The 23,263-nt window shown below is 40.6% G+C and overlaps 2 pseudogenes; both read left to right on the top strand.

Annotated features, from left to right (window-relative positions):
* Positions 1 to 1,416: 1,416 nt before the first annotated feature.
* On the top strand, positions 1,417 to 4,333 carry LOC115668984 (protein ACCELERATED CELL DEATH 6-like; annotated as a pseudogene).
* A 1,210-nt stretch (positions 4,334 to 5,543) lies between these two features.
* LOC115663647 (protein ACCELERATED CELL DEATH 6-like) lies at positions 5,544 to 22,909 on the top strand (annotated as a pseudogene).
* The last annotated feature ends 354 nt before the right edge of the window (positions 22,910 to 23,263 follow it).

Raw genomic sequence — 23,263 nt, 5'->3', positions numbered from 1 at the left:
TGTTCTAGCGAAGCGATTGTCACTTGGCTCAATTATCGAGCCAATGTGAAGTTTGTTGAGACTAAGTCTCAAATTTGAGCTTGTAAAAACTACTCAATTCAAGTAGGAATTCAAAATCCAAATACGACTTGTGGTTTTGAGCTCGAACATTGAAATGCCTTTCCACGTTCGAGGTGAATGTATCATCACTGCTCAATGAACACACGCAGGCGATTATCTAAAAAAATTCAGAAGCCAAGTAATTGCCTGCAAGAGACCACCTTCTTCTGCTTCTACAAAAAAGAGACTATTACTCTCCTGTCTCGCCTCCTAACCCAGTCAATATCATCAAATATTTATTTCACACGAATTTCACTTGCATTTGCTTCTGTCATACTTATTTGTTTTTTTTGTTTGGATGCATTCCGGAGAGGTTTCGGGAATTGCCATTACATTTTATGCAAAGGCTTTTAGGCTAAAAGGTTTTGATGAAATGCAAATCGCATTTGGGAAACACTACGTACCTGTATTCCCCTTTTTTTTGGCCTTTGAATAGTTCTGTTTTCTCCCGCTATTGCTCATAATCTGCGATCCTTTGAGTCCCTGTCTCTGCTTATTTTTTATTACCTCCATAATTGCCCATATTATTCTTTGATAGATGAACCAAAAACCAAGATGCGTTGCTTTTGCGGAACGCGATGATAATGCAAATGTCGAGTTTAAAGGATAACGGACTGATTCCTTCGTACCAAACACACCATAAGTGCTTTGACCAAGGAATTTATACCACCACGAGTCCCACGTTGGAGCAGAGAATTTGTACAGTGATTCATAAGTCAAGACTTACATCGAATTGCATCACCTTGGACAATCTTACTTATAGCACTAATGAACGGATCGCTGCTTTAAGCCTTTTCTTGTGAGAGTTTTATGAGGGAATCGGTTGTTTAGGTGAACGAACTTTGGTCTTTTTACTTTTTTCTTAATTGTTGCTTGGCAATTTGATTTTTATTGAATGTGAAGTATCTAAAATAGTTTTCAAATTTACAAATATTGACACATACAACGATGTCATTGTTTTCCCGATTTTTTAAATTTGAAATAGTATTTGAAACTTTGACGAGAAAGTGGACAAATAACTTTCAACTCAAAAGAGAGAATGAAAGGAAATCCAACCTAGCTCTAATTTCTTTGTTCTGAATCAGACGATGAGCAACACAGTAATAATGTTATTAGGGGAAAATTTTAATTTTAATTTTTTTTGCTTTCTTATTACTGGTCGTCCTAAGGAAATATTTGTGGCAGAAAGTGGACCTGGCGGTAAAATGTGGGTTGGGGTGGTTCATTAAAGCCAATCAGGTTGAACTCGACTTGTGGCTATAAATATGGAAAACTTGAGTCCTAGGACACCAGGGCAATTCACTCAAAGTCAGAGACATGGTCACACGCAGAGAGATGGATGTGGAGCTGTCTATAGATGACCAGGATCCGGAAACACTAAACCGGGCCTTCCCGAGCCAGCGACAGCATGACAGGATTAAGGATCCTCAGCTACACTCGGCCGCGAAGAAGGACGTCGACGAGTTCATCAGAACCCTGGATGATCATTGCTTCAGGGAAAGAGTGTCGTTGCCCATTGTTCTTGGACTACGCAGCCCCTCCAAGAATACACTGCTTCACGTTGTGGCACGTATATTAAAAAGGTTGTGACCGTGCATTTTAATTCTCAAACTTTCGCCCTCAAATTAACCTGACATAATTGGAATTCAGAGAACAATGATAAAGTCAAAGCAGTCATCGATTTCATCCCTGAGGACTTGATCTCCTGTAAGAACTCCAAAGGAGAGACGCCGCAGCATATTGCGGCTAGAGCAGGGAAAACCGTTGCGGTGGAGCTTCTCCTTCCCCGGGGGAACCCAACATGCACTGGTTGCTGCGGCAACACCGCTCTGCACGAGGCCGTGAGGAATCGCCATTACGAGGTGATCCGTCAACTGGTGAGTAAAGACCCCAATCCGCTGTATCGTCAGAATAAGGAAAGCAAGTCTCCATGGTGCCAAGCAGTCGAAACAGAGGACTTGGAGGTTCTCAAGCTCTTGTTGGAAGCGCAAAAAGATGGCGAAGACCAGAGGAGATCAGAGAGTGCAAGGGTCTTTGGAATGTCACCCGTTCATCTCGCCATTATGTACCGGAGAAAGGGTAAACCCTACTGTCGTGCTCTCAGCTTATTTTTAGATCTTCTTGGTCACTCTTTTGTTTTCTTCATTTTGGTTTCCCCTGGTGGTGGAAAAATCAAGTGTCACAAGCAAAGTCTAGATTAATGAGGCACGTGTACATATGGTATGATACCTTGCTCCATCGGACCATATTGTGAGTCAACTCCCGATATTATGGATCGTCTTGAACGGGATCAACCCCTACTGAAAAATTACAGACATCATGTACGTCCCAATGATTTACTTCTTGCGTTATGTGTTGGCCACGAAAATGGCACTCCTAGGATCACCATAATCAGAAACCGAAACACGTTAATGGAGAAATTATCGATTCGCGTACCTGATTTGGAATCCATCAAATTTGACGCGGAATTTGCGACGGTTTCCGAACACGAACTCAAGTGTTTCTCTCATATACCCTTCGTTAGAACACTGCCCTAATGAGATTGCCACTCACGAGAAGAAAGTTCTCTCTACATCCGTATGTGAGTCAGATTGTGCATCATAAGGTTAGGAGAGGGACTTGAGCGATATTTATAGAGTTTTCGACCACGGGCCCTCTTATTACGGGCCGGGCCGTACTCGGCCCACACCAGCTAGCCCCACATTAGACTTATTAAAAACCCATATATCTTACCTTTATTAGACCAAACTAATTCAATTAATTTCAATTAATTAAGCCCACATTAGGAAATTCTTACATTATGTTTAGATATGCTGACTGAGATGTGGGAAAAAAAGCCGTGGCTGTTTCAATTGAGAGATGCAAGACAAGGCACTCCACTCCATCTTCCAGCATACACAAAGTATCTCGATGGAGTCACGTTCTTGATGGAGAAGTGCCCAACAACAGCCCAGGAGCAAGACATCGCGGGCTATCTTCCTATCCATGTTGCCTGCATGATGGATCGCGACAGGATTGTTGAGGAGCTATTTGAGCAGTGGCGAGACCCCACAAAATTTCTAACTGGGCTGGGACAAAACATTCTTCACGTGTCAGCTAGGTACAGAAGCATTGCAACTGTCGAATACATACTGAAAAGTCCCAAATTCGGTCAACTCATAAATGCAAGAGATTTGGATGGGAACACACCTCTACAGTTGGCTGCGTTGCACTACCAACCTTCGGTCCTGCTCCTTGCACGAGACAAAAGAGTTGATAACAAGCTGGTCAATAACAATAACATGACGGCTCTGGATGTGGTAGTGTAGGACATTAAAGAAAGCGGTGCTCCAGTCCGGAAGGTACGACCTTTTACACTTTTCTCACGGGTAATCATATATTGCAAATTGTTACACCAATCAAAGACAAAACTAGAACACAAAATTAATGAGGCATGTCAATTAGTGTGCTCTCGCCCAGATCTGTAATATAGTTGCCAGAATCATAATGTTTTTGTTTCTTTGTTTATTCTTTGACTCACTACTTGCAGAGGTTCACGAAAATAATTTTGAAATCTGCTGAAACACCGAGAGATAGAGAATTAGCTATTTGCCAGCCAACCGGTTGGAGCCCTGTAAACGACCAGGACCACTAAAATCGGAATTATTGAAGGAAGCAGTGGATGCTCTCATGGTCGTGGTGGCGCTTATGGTCTCTGTCACTTTCACTTCTGGTTTTTCCTTTCCTGGAGGATATAATTATTCTGACCCAAATGCTGGAATCCCCATATAGCTCCACAAAGCCATGTACAATGTCTTTGTTATTAGTAACTCCCTAGCCATGTGTAGCTCGATCATGGCTGGCACTCGCCATGCTCTCTTGGATAGCTGCTATTGATCCTTACTTGACGGAAGCTGCCATTGGAGCATCAATTTTACCATTGGTGGTAACTCTTATTACAATGCCTTTGGCATTCATGGTAGGCATCTACGTGACCGTATCCAAACTCCATGGGCTTTCTATTTTTATCTTGCTCTTGGGGTCCGTCGCCCTCTACATTATCTTGAGTGTCGTCATTATGTTGCATTTCCCGCTTGGGTGCAGACATCCTCTCATTCGTTGCTTCACCGACGAACTGCTTCTTTGGGGTCTTAGTGTATCGAGGGAAGACCCTGAAGGGAGTGGGACTGCGGAACCTGCAGCTACATCCGTCCAGGGCACTCGTGAGAATAACCTACGCCCCCCACTTGAATAGATCATTTAGCATGCAGGTTCCATAAAGGTGGCGTCTGATCCAGCCTTGAATCTATTAATCTCTCGCTAATTGTGTGCCGATGTCTGTACCTTTAACTCCTTCTTAGTTACATCAGCTGCTGCTATTTCGTTTTGGCTGACTTACCTGTCTGCTGTCAGAATTAGTGATGTGTGCAATTTTAGTGATCCAAAATAGTTTGTGATCAGCTACTCAATGATATCTATGAATAATAGCAAAGTTTGGCAGAATGGAGTTTTGTAATTGAATTGCATCATCACAAAATTCCATTCCCTTTCACTTTGCTTAACATTTGTTAGACACATACGTTTACATTGATTAGAAAAAAAAAATTTGAATTGTCTCATTCAATTTAATATAATGTTTTCAAGAGAATATATCAACATCGGTTTGCCTTAATTATTAATTCGGATGTAATAATGATGCATTGGTCAATAAATCTTAACCCACCAATTAATGATTTTATCTGTTTTTCTCTTTTATATTAGGAAAAATTTCAAATAAGAATATGGAAGGATCCAAAGTGGATCTCGTCTCAAATAAAAACTTAAATTGGCAAATCAGTCACAAATAAGGACCTGAACTCTCCGGCCGGCGGACGTGTGATTGTTCCGGTCATCGGAGAAGGGTCATTTTTGTCCAAAAAATTATGGGTTGATTTTTTTTTTCTCTTTTTCTTTCTCGTATTACGATGAACTTTGGTCTTTTTACTTTTTTCTTAATTGTTGCTTGGCAATTTGATTTTTATTGAATGTGAAGTATCTAAAATAGTTTTCAAATTTACAAATATTGACACATACAACGATGTCATTGTTTTCCCGATTTTTTAAATTTTGAAATAATATTTGAAACTTTGCCGAGAAAGTGGACAAATAACTTTCAACTCAAAAGAGAGAATGAAAGGAAATCCAACCTAGCTCTAATTTCTTTGTTCTGAATCAGACGATGAGCAACACAGTAATAATGTTATTAGGGGAAAATTTTAATTTTAATTTTTTTTGCTTTCTTATTACTGGTCGTCCTAAGGAAATATTTGTGGAAGAAAGTGGACCCGGCGGTAAAATGTGGGTTGGGGTGGTTCATTAAAGCCAACCAGGTTGAACTCGGCTTGTGGCTCTAAATATGGAAAATTTGAGTCCTAGGACACCAGGGCAATTCACTCAAAGTCAGAGACATAGTCACACGCAGAGAGATGGATGTGGAGCTGTCTACAGATGACCAGGATAAGTGGGAGCAGAGAAGGCAGAGACTGGAAGCAATAAATCGGGCCTTCCCGAGCCAGCGACAGCACGATCCTGCACAAGACGATAGGATTAAGGATCCTCAGCTACACTCGGCCGCGAAGAAGGACGTTGACGAGTTCATCAGAGCCCTGGATGATCATTGCTTCGGGGTGTTGAGGAAAACTCCTATTGATTTTGAAGATGACAAAACCTTCTATGTTATTGTAAATCTGATACTTATTCTGAACAATTTGATTCCAGGACTGTATATTCTGGAAGATAAGAAGAAAGTTATTCAGACTTTACAATCTATCAAGTATGGTTATGAAGACCCACATAATCGAAGTTCTGAAATTTAAACTAAGAAATTATTCAGACGCAGAAATTCTTCAGACGCAGACGCAGAAGTTCTTCAGATGCAGACGCAGAATTTCTTCAGACGCAGAATTCAGAACGTAACATAACAGCTAGTGATCTAACATGGATTTCACAGAAGGAATATTCTGATTGTCTCAATCTAAATCAAATTGATTGACAATCAAACATCACGACAGGAATGCATTACAACGGACAAAACTCTACTTATGGAAACCAAGATTCTGATTGTATGGGCGACCAGAATCAGCGGGATTCAGAATCTGTTATCCAACGGCTACTCAATCCTTTGTATACAAATCTGTCCAAAGTAAAGATTGGAAGATGATCCTCTGAATGCTGTCCAAACGGCTAGTTTTGGAAGTAGAGGAGTATTTAAGGAGATCAACGAGCAGCAGAAGAAATACAGAATCAAGAATCAACAAGTCCAAAGTCTGAGCATACTCCAATCATTTCTCTTGTCGTTCTGAGCAAAACATTAAGATCTTGAGGGATACTTTGTAAGAGTGATTGTGTGAGATAGAGAGTCCTATCATACACAAGAGTATTGACTCTCAGAAGTTGTAATTCCTCTTGATTACATAGTGAAATCCAGCCAGTAGGCTGTAAGCGTGGGAGAGTGGACGTAGGCTTGCTATAAGCCGAACCACTATAAACCTGTGTGCAGTTTTTCTATCCCTTAACTCTTACTTTATATACTGCACATCAAGAGCACCGTCTATATAATCTGTCTTGAATCTGAATTTTATTCAGACTCTTCTGTGATTTACTTTGTTTCTGCATAAATTTGCTAAAATTGTTTTAGATCACCTATTCACCCCCCTCTAGGTAATCCTTGCTAGCTACATCAATTGGTATCAGAGCAAGGTTGCTCATTTATTGAAGTGTTTTACTTCTGAGCTAACGATCTATATAGCTAGCTATGGTGCTCCAGGGCTCATTGAAGGACAGAGCAACAACAGACCACCATATTTCGATGGCAAGGAATATAGTGTCTCGAAGAATAAGATGAAGGCATTCATAAAGTCAATTGATCACATGCAATGGGATGTCATCATCAGAGGAGTCAATCCAAGATCTTCTGGTTCAAAAGAAAAGGCAGAAGCAAGCATAACAACAGATCCTCCATTATCTCAAACTGAGATATCCAAAAGAGAAACTTTAGATTCCAAAGCAATTTATTCTCTCTATTGTGCTTTATCTCCTATTGAATATAAAAAAATTGCTGCTTGTGAATCAGCTAAGGAAATCTGGGATACTCTCCTTGTCACTTATGAAGGAACAGATCGAGCCAAGGAAACTCAAATCAATCTTTTGCTTGGTCAATATGAATCATTCAAAATGAAGCCTGGAGAATCAATTGCTGATTTGTATGACAGGTTTACTGATATAGTAAACGGTCTTGCTTATCAAGGACAACCAGTTCCGGATGCAATGAAAGTCAACAAACTCCTGAGAGGACTGACAAATCAGTGGGATACCATCAAAACATCTCTTCGAGAAACACAAAGGATCAAGCCTCTATCAGTGAATGAGTTAATTGGAACTCTTCAATCATACGAGACTGAGAAACGGAATGAGGAGATTGAATCCAAAGGTAATAAATCAATTGCTTTGAAGACTAACATTGATTCTGATGCAGATTCTGAAGATGAAGACGTTGATGATGAAGAACTAGCTCTCTTTATAAAGAAGTATAAGAAAATGAAGATCAAAGGAAGAAACCTCAAAGGTAAGAAGCCTTTTGAGAAGAAGAAATCTTTCGATGAAACCGATAGATCGAAAGATGTTATATGCTTTTACTGTAAGAAACGTGGACATATCAAGCCAAATTGTCCACTTCTGAAAAAGAAGACCAAGTTTGAGAAAGCAAAGAAGGCCTTAAAAGCGAAAACTTGGAGTGACACAGAGTGTGAAGACAAAGTGATGAAGATATCTCAAATTTCGTCTAATGGCTAAGTCGACTCGCACTCGATTCGATTCCGATCCCAAGGTGGAGATTGAGGTAAAACATTCTGACATGCCTATTGAAGTATCAAATTACATTGATGAATTATGCTTTGAATTCAAGACTGCTCTTAAATGCATCTCTTCTTTGAAAAAGGAAAATTCATCACTGAGGCAACAGGATGTTTCACAAAAAGAAAAAATCGATTTCCTTCAAAAAGAATTTCATCACGTCAAGGAAAGTCGAGATTTTCTTTCCAAAGAAAATGCGGTTTTGAAAAAGCAAGTTTCAGAAATTACTTCCAAGTTTTCAAAGGGTTCAGAAACCTTGAAGCATATCCTTTCTATTCAAATTCCTTACTACAACAAATCTGGTCTCGGATTTGTGAAGGAAAGTGATAGCTTGATTGATTTTCCAAAGGTCAAGGAGAGATTAAAACAAAGACCTCCTCGACAAGCTTATAAAAATCATTTCAAAAGGAATTTTGTAAAACCTGTTGGCCGAAGTGCACTCAGGTGCTCAAAATGTGGAGATCCACAACATTTTGAGAATGAATGTCCTAAGGTCTGGAGACCTGTTAGAAGAGATTTTGTTAAGACAGCGTATACTAATACTCAAGGACCCAAACAAATTTGGGTACCAAAGAAAACTTGAGATGTTGTGATTTTTGCAGGTTACCACAAAGAGAAAAAGGAAGTGGTACCTAGACAGTGGATGTTCTAGACATATGACAGGAGATCCAAGCATATTTGCTGATCTACACAGTCTGAATGGTGGAAAAGTTTCTTTTGGAGGAAATACCAAAGGAAAAATTGTTGGCAAAGGAACAGTAGAAATTGGAGGACTTACAATCAATGATGTCTCTTTGGTGAAAGGACTCAACTACAACTTGATAAGCATAAGCCAACTATGTGATACAGGTTTCAGAATCAACTTTCAAGAAGATACATGCTCAGGGACAAGCAAAGATTCTTCTCAAACATTTACAGGAAGAAGACATGGCAATATCTATCTTCTAGATGTCAATCCAATCTCCACTCATTGCTTGATCTCAATCAAAGAGGATGAAGATTTATGGCATAGAAGATTGGGGCATATCAGTATGAAACAAATCTCAAAGATCTCAAACAAGAAACTGGTTCGAGGTCTACCAGATTTGAAATACAAGAAAACAGAGTTATGCAATGCCCGTACTCTAGGAAAACAAGTAAGAAGTTCTTTCAAGTCTATACATCATGTTTCCACTAATCGTGCTTTGCAAGCCTTCTTCATATGGATCTATTCGGACCAACCGAACACGTAGTATTGGTGGTAAGAAATATTGTTTAGTTATTGTTGATGACTTCACAAGATTTACTTGGGTGTTCTTTCTTGCTCATAAAAATGAAGCACTTTCATATTTTTCAAAATTTGCAAAAAGAGTTCAGAATGAAAAGGGCTATTCCATTTCCTGCATTAAAACTGATCATGGGGGAGAATTTGAAAATCAAAGTTTTTCAGAATTTTGTGAGGAAAATGGCTTTCAACACAATTTTTCTACTCCTTATACACCAGAACAAAATGGTGTTGTGGAGAGGAAAAATCGTTCTTTGCAAGAAATGGCAAGAACTCTGTTGATTGAAAGCAAAATTCCTTTTCATTTCTGGGCAGATGCAGTTTTTACAAAGATGTTATATCATTAACAGAGCTTTTCTCAGACCTATTCTTGAGAAAACTCCCTATGAGCTTTTCAAAGGTAGAAAGCCCAACATTACATATTTTCGTGTGTTTGGTTGTAAATGCTATATTCTGAAAAATCCAAATGACCGCACTGGTAAGTTTGATGAGAAAGCAGATGAAGGATTTTTCCTTGGATATTCTACTTCAAGTAAAGCATACAGAGTCTTCAACAAAAACTCTCAGACTGTTGAAGAATCAATGAATGTAAGGTTTGAAGAAAACATTCAGACTCATAGAGATGAATCTAAATCATCTCCCAACATTCAAGAATCATCAGAAGATCATCAACAATCAGTATCAGAAGGAAAAGAAGATGCAATACAGACTCAACCAGAAAGTTCAGAGTCTGCAGATTTTCATAAGGAAAGATTTGACAAAAACTGGAAACATAAATCCAGTCATCCGAAGAACCTCATCATTGGAGAAATAGAAGATGGCATCAAGACAAGATCCAAACACAAAGAGAACATCAGCAACTTGGCATTGATATCAGAAATAGAACCAAAAGAAGTTGGTGAAGCTTTATCAGATGAAAGCTGGATCGATGCTATGCAAGAGGAACTTCAGCAGTTCAGAATCAATAAAGTATGGGAGCTTGTGCCAAGACCCAAAAATCATCCAGTAATTGGAACAAAATGGGTATTCATAAACAAACTGGACGACAAAGGGAAAGTTACAAGAAACAAAGCAAGACTGGTTGCAAAAGGCTACTCTCAAGAAGAAGGCATAGATTATGATGAAACATATGCACCAGTTGCAAGGTTAGAAGCCATTCGGCTACTATTAGCTTATGCTTGTTTCCATAATTTTAAATTGTTTCAGATGGACGTGAAAAGTGTCTTTCTGAATGGATACATCAAAGAAGAAGTATATGTGGAACAACCACCTGGTTTCGAAGAACCAAGAAAGACTGATCATGTCTACAGACTCAAGAAGGCTCTTTACGGTCTGAAACAAACACCCAGAGCTTGGTACGAAATGTTAAGTAATTTCCTTCTGCAAAATGGTTTTACCAAAGGTAAGGTTGATACAACTTTATTCGTTAAGAAAAAGGGTAAGGATTTCCTACTTGTTCAAATTTATGTTGATGATATAATTTTGGATCCTCTAACGAACTCGCTATGCAAAGAATTCTCAAAGAATATGCGAATGAGTTCGAGATGAGTATGATGGGAGAATTATCATTCTTTCTTGGCCTTCAAGTGAAACAAACCAAAGATGGTACATTCATTTGCCAAGAGAAGTATGCAAAGGAGATTATCAAGAAGTTTGGATTACTGAATTGCAAGAAAACAGTACATCCCCATGTCTCATTCATCCAAACCGACAAAGATGAAAATGGTAAAAAGGTTGATCGAAGGTATATAGAAGCATGATAGGTTCTTTATTATATCTAACTCGCATCTCGACCGACATTCTTTTTAGTGTCTCAGTATGTGTGCGAGATTCCAATCAGACCCAAGGGAATCTCATTTTTCTGCAGTAAAGAGAATAATCAAATACGTTGGAACATATCCAATGTTAGGTCTTTGGTATTCCAAAGATTCAGATTTTACTCTTACCGGATATTCTGATGCTGATTTAGCTGGATGTAAAGTGGACAGGAAAAGTACTTCAGGTACATGTCAACTGCTTGGGAATATGTTGGTATCCTAGTACTCAAAGAAGCGTAATACGCTTGCACTTTCTACGCCAGGCGTAATATGTAGCATTGGGAATTTGTCATGCACGTATTCCGTGGATGAAGCAAAGAATTACAAGACTTTGATATTGTAGAATCAAGTGTTGCAATCAAATGTGACAACACAAGTGCAATCAATTTGACAAAGAACCCAATTCTTCATTCTCGAGCTAAGCATATTGAAATCAAGCATCACTTTATTCGAGATCATGTTCAAAATGGTGATGTAAATATTCAATTTATTGATTCTAAGAATCAATTAGCTGATATATTTTACAAAACCTCTTGACAAATCTTCTTTTGAGTTTATAAGAGACAAACTGTGTATCACTTATCCTTTTTCTTGAAGTATTTGATAGACAGGAATTTTTTTTCAGACTCAAGTATTCTCAGTCTGAACATTTTTCAGACTCACAATAAAAGGTACGTTCATTATTCAAATTTTGGCGGGTATATTTTTGGCATGTTTGACAGGATATTTTTATAATCGTTATTTATGGAAGCAAATCAGGTATGTATTCTAATTTATCTGATAAATTGTGCTTAATATATTGTTATAATATCATCCTGTTTTGTTAAGCTTCCAAGAGTATTTTTTTCTTCCTACTTACTTGGAATATTTTTTTATTTTCTAAAAGTAACTTTTCTTTCCAAAAATTATCCACCTCCTTTTTAAATCCGTCCTTCTCTTTTCAAAACCCTATCAGTACGACCTTTCTATCTCAAAACCCTTCCGATATTCAGAGAGTCTCCTCTTCTTCCTCCAAAGATCGAAACTTTCGTCTCCAAAAGTGATCATAATGCCGGTCAAGATGGTGGCCCGTAGAAGATCGTCCCGTATTCTCAATCAAGACTCAAAGTCTACTGCATCGGCGGAATATTTGGAAGTTTCAGACTCAGAATCCGATCATCCTGCAGACCCTTCTGAAGCGTCAACACCTCAGCGATCATCTCCTCCAAAATCATCTGGTAAAACTGATTTTCGGTTCAAAAGCATTAAACATGTGTGGGAACACTATCAAAGGTTGAAAAGGTTCAATGCCTCTGAGTCGGCTCTTTGTGCTTGTCTGAAAGACAACAATCTTCGCTCTGAAACTCACCTTGTGAAAACCTATACTGATTACTGCACTAAATCTGGACAAGTTCCAACTCGTTCTACTCCACAAGAGACTTCCTCTCGAAAGGGCAAAGAAAAAGTTGGAGAAGCTTCAACTCTTTCTGAAAAGAAATCGGTTCAAGTAAGCCCTAAGTCATCTAGTGCTTCAAAATTTGTTATTCCTGATGATGATGCACGATTCTTTGAGACTTTTGAGATGAAAGTGGGAATAGCATCTGGTTTGCCCGAATCAGGAGGTTTGTTCAGAAGCACTGCGCATCAAATGTACTACAAGTTGTTACTTGCTAGAGGAGTAATGAACAATCGAACTGTGGATTTCGAATATCTGAATAAGGCTGGCATTTCTGTACAGCACCTGTTTGAGAAGTTGGGGATTTATGAATTTTGTCTTCAATCTGCCCATACTTATGCTGAGTTAACTGCCTACTTTTATTCCAATCTTTTCAATTCTGTCACCAAATTGGATACAGTTTACTATTGGTGACAAGAAGGTTGATTTAAAGGCACATGAGTTGGCAAGGATAATTGGAGCCACACACTCCACTTTTACTCCATTGGCAGTAACTCTTGAAGAGGCTTCTCAGGTAGCTTCTGAAAATCCGAATTTTGCTCAAGGATCAAAACGACATCTCTCTTATTCTGACTTATCCAGAAGATCTGTGATCTTACATAAGATCATAATAAACTGCTTGAAGCCTAAGGATGCCTCAAAAACTGATCTGTCAAAATCAGAGATCAAGCTCATCTGGGCTATCTTGACAAGTCAATCCTTTTCTCTCCCTCACCTTATTATATTCCATATGTACAGAGCATTACAGAAGGATAAAGGTCATTTGCCATATGGAGCTTTAATCTCTCGAATCTTCATGTTTCTAAATCTATCTATTCCTGGTGAGTTGCAAAAAACTATGCTTCATCGTATGTTTGTTGGAGAACGAATGCTCTCCAAAATAAAAAAATTTGAAGATATGAGGGAAAGAGTAAAAGGAAAGGAGGCTGAAAAGTCAGTTGGCAAGAAAGTTCAGAAAGAAAAGGAGGAAAGGAAAAGAACAAGTTCAGCCAACAAGCAGCCTGACTCTCCAACCCCAATAAAAGTGTATAGCAAAAAGCGTAAAATTCTTCTGCAAGATGAAAATGATGAAGCAGAAGCTGAACACTTTGCAACAGGAGGATCAGAACATGTTGCTGAACCAGATCCCAAGGTTTCAGAATCCATTCATACAGAACATGTTTCTGAAGATCCATCACCTGTTCAGGGGGAGAATCCGCCAGAAACAGCAACAGAGTACAATCAATCTGAGGAAGATCATGTCCAAGGTCGCCCATCCGAAAATCGTAACATCCTCTCCATTCCGCTTGAGATTAAAGAAAAGCAAGTCGTTCTAGAACAACATCTCATAATCTACATAACATTGTTGAGGAAAACACCAAGGCTCAACAACTACAGGCAGCAGCAGATAAAGCAGAATTAGAAGAAGCCATTACTATGTGCTCATCCAACATGGATAAGGCCATAAGTCAATGTAGTTCAAAGATTGAGGAGGCTGTCTCAATATTGGAAAATTTTCAACTGATTCGTACTCCTAAGAAATAGCCTGTTTTTCAACTTTTCTCTCAATTTTTTTAAATTGGTCTGTAATATATCTCATACTTTTTGTTAGACTGGTTGATTACTTAATCTCAATGCATTACTCTGTCAATTATTATTCTTTTTGTTGATGACAAAAAGGGGGAGAAATTATGTGCAGATTTGCAGGTTATATTCAAAAGGAAAGAAAGACACAGATATCAACAGAGTTTGCTCTTTCAATCTATGTTTCTTGAGCTTAATATGTTTATTCATTTTCAAAATAATTCAAACTGCAAGAAAGTTTTGTCACCATCAAAAAGGGGGAGATTGTTGAGGAAAACTCCTATTGATTTTGAAGATGACAAAACCTTCTATGTTATTGTAAATCTGATACTTATTCTGAACAATTTGATTCCAGGACTGTATATTCTGGAAGATAAGAAGAAAGTTATTCAGACTTTACAATCTGTCAAGTATGGTTATGAAGACCCACATAATCGAAGTTCTGAAATTTAAACTAAGAAATTATTCAGACGCAAAAATTCTTCAGACGCAAACGCAGAAGTTCTTCAGATGCAGACGCAGAATTTCTTCAGACGCAGAATTCAGAACGTAACACAACAGCTAGTGATCTGGCATGGATTTCACAGAAGGAATGTTCTGATTGTCTCAATCTAAATCAAATTGATTGACAATCAAACATCACGACAGGAATGCATTACAACGGACAAAGCTCTACTTATGGAAACCAAGATTCTGATTGTATGGGCGATCAGAATCAGCGGGATTCAGAATCTGTTATCCAACGGCTACTCAATCTTTTGTATACAAATCTGTCCAAAGTAAAGATTGGAAGATGATCCTCTGAATGCTGTCCAAACGGCTAGTTTTGGAAGTAGAGGAGTATTTAAGGAGATCAACGAGCAAAGAAGAAATACGTAATCAAGAATCAACAAGTCCAAAGTCCGAGCATACTCCAATCATTTCTCTTGTCGTTCCGAGCAAAACATTAAGATCTTAAGGGATACTTTGTAAGAGTGATTGTGTGAGATAGAGAGTCCTATCATACACAAGAGTATTGACTCTCAGAAGTTGTAATTCCTCTTGATTACATAGTGAAATCCAACAAGAGGGTCGTAAGCGTGGGAGAGTGGACGTAGGCTTGCTATAAGCCGAACCACTATAAACCCGTGTGCGCTTTTCTATCCCTTAACTCTTACTTTACATACCGCACATCAAGAGCAACGTCTATATAATCTGTCTTGAATCTGAATTTTATTCAGACTCTTATGTGATTTACTTTGTTTCCGCATAAATTTGCTAAAATTGTTTTAGATCACCTATTCACCCCCCTCTAGGTGATCCTTGCTAGCTACATCATGGGGAAAGAGTGTCGTTGCCCATTGTTCTTGGACTACGCAGCCCCTCCAAGAATTCGCTGCTTCACGCTGTGGCACGTATATTAAAAAGGTTGTGACCGTGCATTTTAATTCTCAAACTTTCGCACTCAAATTAACCTGACATAATTGGACTTCAGAGAACAATGATAAAGTCAAAGCAGTCATCGATTTCGTCCCTGAAGACTTGATCTCCTGTAAGAACTCCAGAGGAGAGACGCCGCAGCACATTGCGGCTAGAGCAGGGGAAAACCGTTGCGGTGGAGCTTCTCCTTCCCCGGGGGAACCCAACATGCACTGGTTGCTGCGGCAACACCGCTCTGCACGAGGCCGTGAGCAATCGCCATTACGAGGTGATCCGTCAACTGGTGAGTAAAGACCCCAATCCGCTGTATCGTCAGAATAAGGAAAGCAAGTCTCCATGGTGCCAAGCAGTCGAAACAGAGGACTTGGAGGTTCTCAAGCTCTTGCTGGAAGCGCAAAAAGATGGCGAAGACCAGAGGAGATCAGAGAGTGCAAGGGTCTTTGGAATGTCACCCGTTCATCTCGCCATTATGTACCGGAGAAAGGGTAAACCCTACTGTCGTGCTCTCAGCTTATTTTTTGATCTTCTTGGTCACTCTTTTGTTTTCTTCATTTTGGTTTCCCCTGGTGGTGGAAAAATCAAGTGTCACAAGCAAAGTCTAGATTAATGAGGCACGTGTACATATGGTATGATACCTTACTCTATGGGGCAATATTGTGAGTCAACTCCCGATATTATGGATTATCTTGAACGGGATCAACCCCTACTGAAAAATTACAGACATCATGTACGTCCCAATGATTTACTTCTTGCGTTATGTTTAGATATGCTGACTGAGATGTGGGAAAAAAAGCCATGGCTATTTCAATTGAGAGATGCAAGACAAGGCACTCCACTCCATCTTGCAGCATACACAAAGTATCTCGATGGAGTCGAGTTCTTGATGGAGAAGTGCCCAACAAGCGCCCAGGAGCAACACATCGCGGGCTATCTTCCTACCCATGTTGCCTGCATTACGGATCGCAACAGGATTGTTGAGGAGCGACTTGAGCAGTGGTGAGACCCTGCAAAGTTTCTAACTGGGCTGGTACAAAACATTCTTGATGTAGAACAGTTAGCCTGTGATTATCTTGAACAATATGATCGCCGTAATCATCGGAAATCTCGGCAGTTTTTCTGATTTTGGGGAAAACAACCATTCAAGCGCTTTCCTATATTATCATTTAGGCGCTTTCCTATATTATCGCTTAGGCGCTTTCCTATATTACCAAGTAAAGGCGCTTTCTTATATTATCATTTAGGCGCTTTCCTATATTACCATTAAGCGCTTTCTTTAATTATTCGGTTTCCATTAGTATTAGGAGTCCTATCTCTATATATAAGATGTCCGTCTTGTAATCAAGAGCACAGTATTATTGAATAAAAATTTCGAGTTTTTTGGAGTTGTTCCAAATTTACGCTTTCTCTCTGCGTCATTTGGTATCAAAGCAGGTTTCTCCTGTGACGATGGTGAATAACGTGAATGTCAATCTCCCCGCTGCTGAGGACCGTGAGAACGAGCCTATTACGCGGGCTGAGTTCAATCAGTTCATGGATCAAACCGATCGGAGGTTTCAAGAGATCCTTGATGCCATCCAGCGTTTGTCCACAAACCATGCGCCCGGCGTTCTTCCAAATCGAGCGAATTCCCGTCGTTCGTGATCCCGAAGATGCTATGGGGCGTGGAGGAATTCCCCGACATAGCCGTCAAGACTATGTCGAGGATACGGAAGACGAAGACGATGATTTTCAGGAGATGCAGATTCGTGGTGGTCGCCGATACAGGGGATTCCAGGAGGAGCATGTTCGTGGGAATCGACATCAGGGAGGATATCGACGAGATCCTGAGCAATATCAACTAAAGGTAGATCTCCCTACTTTCAATGGGAATTTGGATATTGAAGATTTCCTTGATTAGCTTTGGGAGGTCGAGAAATTCTTCGACGCTATGGATATTGACCAGAATCGCCAAGTGAAACTTGTGGCGTACAAGTTGAAGGGTGGCGCTTCAGCATGGTGGGAACAAACTCAATTGACGCGACGTCGACAAGGCAAGGCTCCTATTCGATCTTGGGGTCAGATGAAACAGAAGTTGAAGAAGAGGTTCCTCCCAACGGACTATGAGCAACTGTTATTTCAGCAATTCCAAAATTGCCGACAATCGAATAGATCGGTCCAAGCTTATACGGAAGAGTTCCTTCGACTCTCCGCTCGTAATAACCTGGATGAGTCCGAGGCACAACAAACTGCTAGGTACATTAATGGTTTGCGACTTAATATTCAGGATCGGGTTTCTTTGCATCGACTATTCTCTGTCGAAGACGCCCAGGATATGGCGCGAAAAATTGAGGTGCAATTGGAGCGGACTAGCCTTAGTACTCGTGGTAGCAATTATTCGGGTCGTGGGTCATTCGGGAAAGGAAGACAGCCTGATATTGCAAGTTCTAGTCAACAAACACCTGATTCGAGCCGAGTTCCAGGGGGTACTAGTGGGACGCCTAAGGAAGCAGTCGCAACAAACAATCGCACTCCCAATCATAATACCCAGAATCCATATGCCAAGACCCAACCGATCAGGTGCTACAAGTGTAACGAGTTAGGCCATTGTTCCAGCGATTGTCCTCGTCGTAGAATGGCTAATATCGTTGAACATGACAAAGATGTGTATGAGGAAGATTGGGAAAAGGAAGAAGAAGTGGGAGTGGAAGATGAAGTGGGTGAGCAAGTTAATTGTGTAGTGCGTCGTCTATTGCTTACTCTGCGGACAGAAGATACCCAGCGGAATCAGCTTTTCCGCGCTCGCTGTACTATCAACAACAAAGTATGCGATATCATTATTGACAGCGGAAGTTGCGAGAACATAGTGTCAAAGGCCTTGGTGGATCACTTGCAACTAAAGACGGAGCCGCATCCCGCGCCCTACACGATCGGGTGGATACACAAGGGAGCAGAACTTAAGGTAAACCAATTATGCCGTTTGCCTATTTCAATCGGAAAATCATATCAAGATACTATTGTCTGTGATGTTGTGGAGATGGATGCGTGTCATGTTTTACTGGGTCGACCATGGCAATATGATGTTGATGCTACACACCGAGCTAGGGAGAATACGTATTCTTTTGTGTGGAAAAGGACTAAAATTACTTTGAGACCGAAGAGTAATTCCCCTCAGATTGTGAAGAAGCAGAATGCAGGGGTTATGATGAACATCCGAAAGCTTGAAGGGATGTATATGATTGTGGACAAGGGCGACCAGCAAGTTGTGGTTCGTGTTCCCGACATTCTTAAGCCCTTATTAAAGGTATTCAGTGATGTTATGCCTGAGGATTTACCTGACGGATTACCCTCCTTTGAGGGATATCCAGCATGAGATTGATTTTCTTCCAGGTGCTAGTCTTCCTAATTTGCCGCATTATCGAATGAATCCGAAGGATAATCAGATTCTACAGGAGCAGGTGGGAGAGCTCCTTCGAAAGGGCTTCTTGCGTGAAAGCAAAAGTCCATGTGCAGTTCCTGCGCTTCTCACGCCAAAGAAAGACGACACCATGCGTATGTGTGTAGACAGTCGTGCCATTAACCGGATTACTGTCAAGTATAGGTTTCCGATTCCACGACTTGATGATATGCTAGACAGACTTTCTGGATCACGGATTTTTACGAAAATCGACCTTCGAAGTGGATACCACCAAGTTCGCATCCGCCCCGACGACGAATGGAAAATGGCCTTCAAGACAAGTGCGGGATTGTACGAATGGCTTGTCATGCCGTTTGGACTCACTAACGCACCTAGTACTTTCATGCGTTTGATGACTCAGGTTCTCAAACCTTTTATTGGCAAGTTTGTGGTAGTTTTCTTTGATGATATACTCATATATAGTCCGGATGGGCGTCAACACATGGAGCACTTGAGGGATGTCCTACTAACCTTGCAGCAAAATAAATTGTTCATTAATCTGAAAAAGTGTAGCTTCATGACAGAACGCCTCTTGTTTTTGGGTTTTGTTGTTGGCGCGGATGGACTTCACGTTGATGCAGATAAGGTGGCTATGATTCGCAATTGGCCAGTTCCAAAGAATGTTGGCGAGGCTCGAAGTTTCCATGGTCTTGCAACGTTCTATAGGCGTTTCATTCGAGATTTCAGTACTATTATGGCCCCGATCACTGACTGTTTAAAAAAGGGCAAATTCCATTGGGGAGATGAAACTTCGGCCAGTTTTGCTCTTATAAAAGAAAAGCTCTCCACGGCGCCGGTATTGATGCTCCCTGATTTTGAGAAAGTGTTCGAGCTGGACTGTGATGCTTCCGGCGTTGGGATTGGCGCTGTCCTTTCCCAAGAAGGTAAGCCTATAGCCTTCTTTAGTGAAAAACTTAATGAAGTTCGCCAGCGTTGGTCGACGTATGAGCAGGAATATTATGCTGTCGTGCGAGCTATAAAACATTGGCAGTCCTATCTTTATCATCAGGAATATGTTCTTAATACCGATCATCAGGCTCTTAAATATATCAAGAGTCAGAAGCACTTAAATCGAATGCATGCACGATGGGTTTCTTTTCTGGAACAATTTAATTTTGTGCTTCGTCACAAGGCAGGCCATTTAAATAAAGTGGCAGATGCGCTGAGTCGACGTGCTGCGACACTCGTGACCATGCACATTGATGTTGTCGGTTTTGATCACCTATGTTCTCTTTATCCTAAGGATGATGATTTTGGTGAGATATGGGAAAAGTGTTCTGAAACAAGTTGTCATGGCGATATGATAATTTAAGAAAATTTATTGTTCTTTGGCAATAGATTATGCATTCCACGTGGTTCCTTACGTGAACAACTCATTCGAGAGCTTCATGGTAGTACTCTCGGCGGACATTTGGGGCGAGATAAAACTATAGCCTTGGTGGAGGAGCGGTACTATTGGCCTCAACTGAAGCGAGACGTGGGGCGATTTGTCAGTAAATGCTACATTTGCCAGACCGCTAAGGGCCACTCTCAGAACACTGGTCTTTATACCCCATTGCCTATTCCTTCGGGTCCTTGGGTAGACATATCGATGGACTTCGTGTTGGGACTTCCTCGCACTCAACGGGGTTTAGATTCTGTTTTCGTGGTGGTTGATCGATTTTCAAAGATGGCGCACTTCATCCCTTGTAAGAAAACTTCGGATGCTTCGTATGTGGCAAGTTTATTCTTTCGTGAAGTAGTCCGTCTCCATGGTGTGCCGAAGACAATCACTTCCGATCGTGACACGAAATTTCTGAGCCATTTTTGGCGTACTTTATGGCATTTGTTTGGGACTGATTTACAGTATAGTAGTTCTTTTCATCCCCAAACGGACGGTCAGACGGAAGTTGTGAATCATACTATGGCGGACATCATTCGCTGCCTCTGTAGTGATATGCCTAAGCAATGGGACCGGTATCTTGCTCTTGCTGAGTTCGCCTTCAACAACTCGGTTAACCGCTCTACCGGTACATCTCCCTTTTCAGGTCGTTTATGGGCGTACACCACAACATACTCTGGATTTGGTTCCCTTGCCCAAGATTCCAGGCTATAGTGTCGCGGCAGAGAATTTGGCAACCAGAATTAATGAAGTCTAAGCTGCTGTGGCTAGTCAATTGGCTGCTTCTAATTCAAAGTATAAGGAGGATGCTGACAAACGGCGACGTTCGAAAATTTTTGAGGTAGGCGATGAGGTAATGGTTTTCCTACGAAAGGAGCGTTTTCCTGTAGGTACCTATAATAAACTGAAGCACAAGAAGATTGGTCCTTGCCGCATCCTGAAGAAGATCAACGATAATGCCTATATAGTTGAACTTCCGTGTGATCTCAACATTTCCCCTACATTTAATGTGACAGACTTATTTGAGTATCATGCTTCTGATACACCCCTCTATCCTGATCATAACTCGAGGGCGAGTTTTTCCGAAGAGGGAGGGAATGATGTAGAACAGCTTAGCCTGTGATTATCTTGAACAATGTGATCGCCGTAATCATCGGAAATCTCGGCAGCTTTTTCTCGATTTTGGGGAAAACAACCATTCAAGCGCTTTCCTATATTATCATTTAGGCAGCTTTCCTATATTATCAGTTAGGCGCTTTCCTATATTACCAAGAAGGCGCTTTCTTATATTATCATTTAGGCGCTTTCCTATATTACCATTCAGGCAGTTTCTTTAATTATTCGGTTTCCATTAGTATTAGGAGTCCTATCTCTATATATAAGATGTCCGTCTTGTAATCAAGAGCACAGTATTATTGAATAAAAATTTCGAGTTCTTTGGAGTTGTTCCAAATTTACGCTTTCTCTCTGCGTCAATTCTTCACGTGTCAGCGAGGTACAGAAGCATTGCAACTGTCGAACACATACTGAAAAGTCCCAAATTCGGTCACCTCATAAATGCAAGAGATTTGGATGGGAACACACCTCTGCAGTTGACTGCGTTGCACTACCAACCTTCGGTCCTGCTTCTTGCACGAGACAAAAGAGTTGATAATAAGCTGGTCAATAACAATAACATGACGGCTCTGGATGTGGTAGTGTAGGACATTAAAGAAAGTGGTGCTCCAATCCGGAAGGTACAACCTTTTACACTTTTCTCACGGGTAATCATACATCGCAAATTGTTACACCAATCAGAGACAAAACTAGAACACAAAGTTAACGAGGCATGTCAATTAGTGTGCTCTCGCCCAGATCTGTAATATAGTTGCCAGGATCATAATGTTTTTATTTCTTTGTTTATTTTTGACTCACTACTTGTAGAGGTTCACGAAAATAATTTTGAAATCTGTTGAAACACCGAGAGATAGAGAATTTGCTATCTGCTAGCCAACCGGTCGGAGCTCACGTAAACGACCGTGACCACTAAAATCGGAATTATTGAAGGAAGCAGTGGATGCTCTCCTGGTCGTGGTGGCGCTTATGGTCTCTGTCACTTTCACTTCTGGTTTTTCCGTTCCCGGAGAATATAATTATTCTGACCCAGATGCTGGAATCCCCATATAGCTCCACAAAGCCATGTACAATGTCTTTGTTATTAGTAACTCCCTAGCCATGTATAGCTCGATCATGGCTGGCACTCACCATGCTCTCTTGGATAGCTGCTATTGATCCTTACGTGAGGGAAGCTGCCATTGGAGCATCAATTTTACCATTGGTGGTAACTCTTATTACAATGCCTCTGGCATTCATGGCAGACATCTACGTGACCGTATCCAAACTCCATGGGCTTTCTATTTTTATCTTGCTCTTGGGATCCGTCGCCCTCTACATTATCTTGAGTGTCGTCATTATGTTGCATTTCCCGCTTGGGTGCAGACATCCTCTCATTCGTTGCTTCACCGACAAACTGCTTCTTTGGGCTCTTAGTGTATCGAGGGAAGACCCTGAAGGGAGTGGGACTGCGGAACCTGCAGCTACATCCGTCCAGGGCACTCGTGAGAATAACCTACGCCCCCCACTTGAATAGATCATTTAGCGTGCAGGTTCCATAAAGGTGGCGTCTGATCCAGCCTTGAATCTATTAATCTCTCGCTAATTGTGTGCCGATGTCTGTACCTTTAACTCCTTCTTAGTTACATCAGCTGCTGCTATTTCGTTTTGGCTGACTTACCTGTCTGCTGTCAGAATTAGTGATGTGTGCAATTTTAGTGATCCAAAATACTTTGTGATCAGCTACTCAATGATATCTATGAATAATAGCAAAGTTTGGCAGAATGGAGTTTTGTAATTGAATTGCATCATCACAAAATTCCATTCCCTTTCATTTTGCTTAACATTTGTTAGACACATACGTTTACATTGATTAGAAAAAAAAAAATTT

Source organism: Syzygium oleosum, unplaced genomic scaffold (genome assembly GCF_021117445.2).
Source record: "Syzygium oleosum isolate NSW1041296 unplaced genomic scaffold, Sole_v2.1 Sole_v2.49, whole genome shotgun sequence".
In the NCBI taxonomy this organism is placed as follows: Eukaryota; Viridiplantae; Streptophyta; class Magnoliopsida; order Myrtales; family Myrtaceae; genus Syzygium; species Syzygium oleosum.
This window is presented reverse-complemented; position numbering and strand designations above follow the sequence as displayed.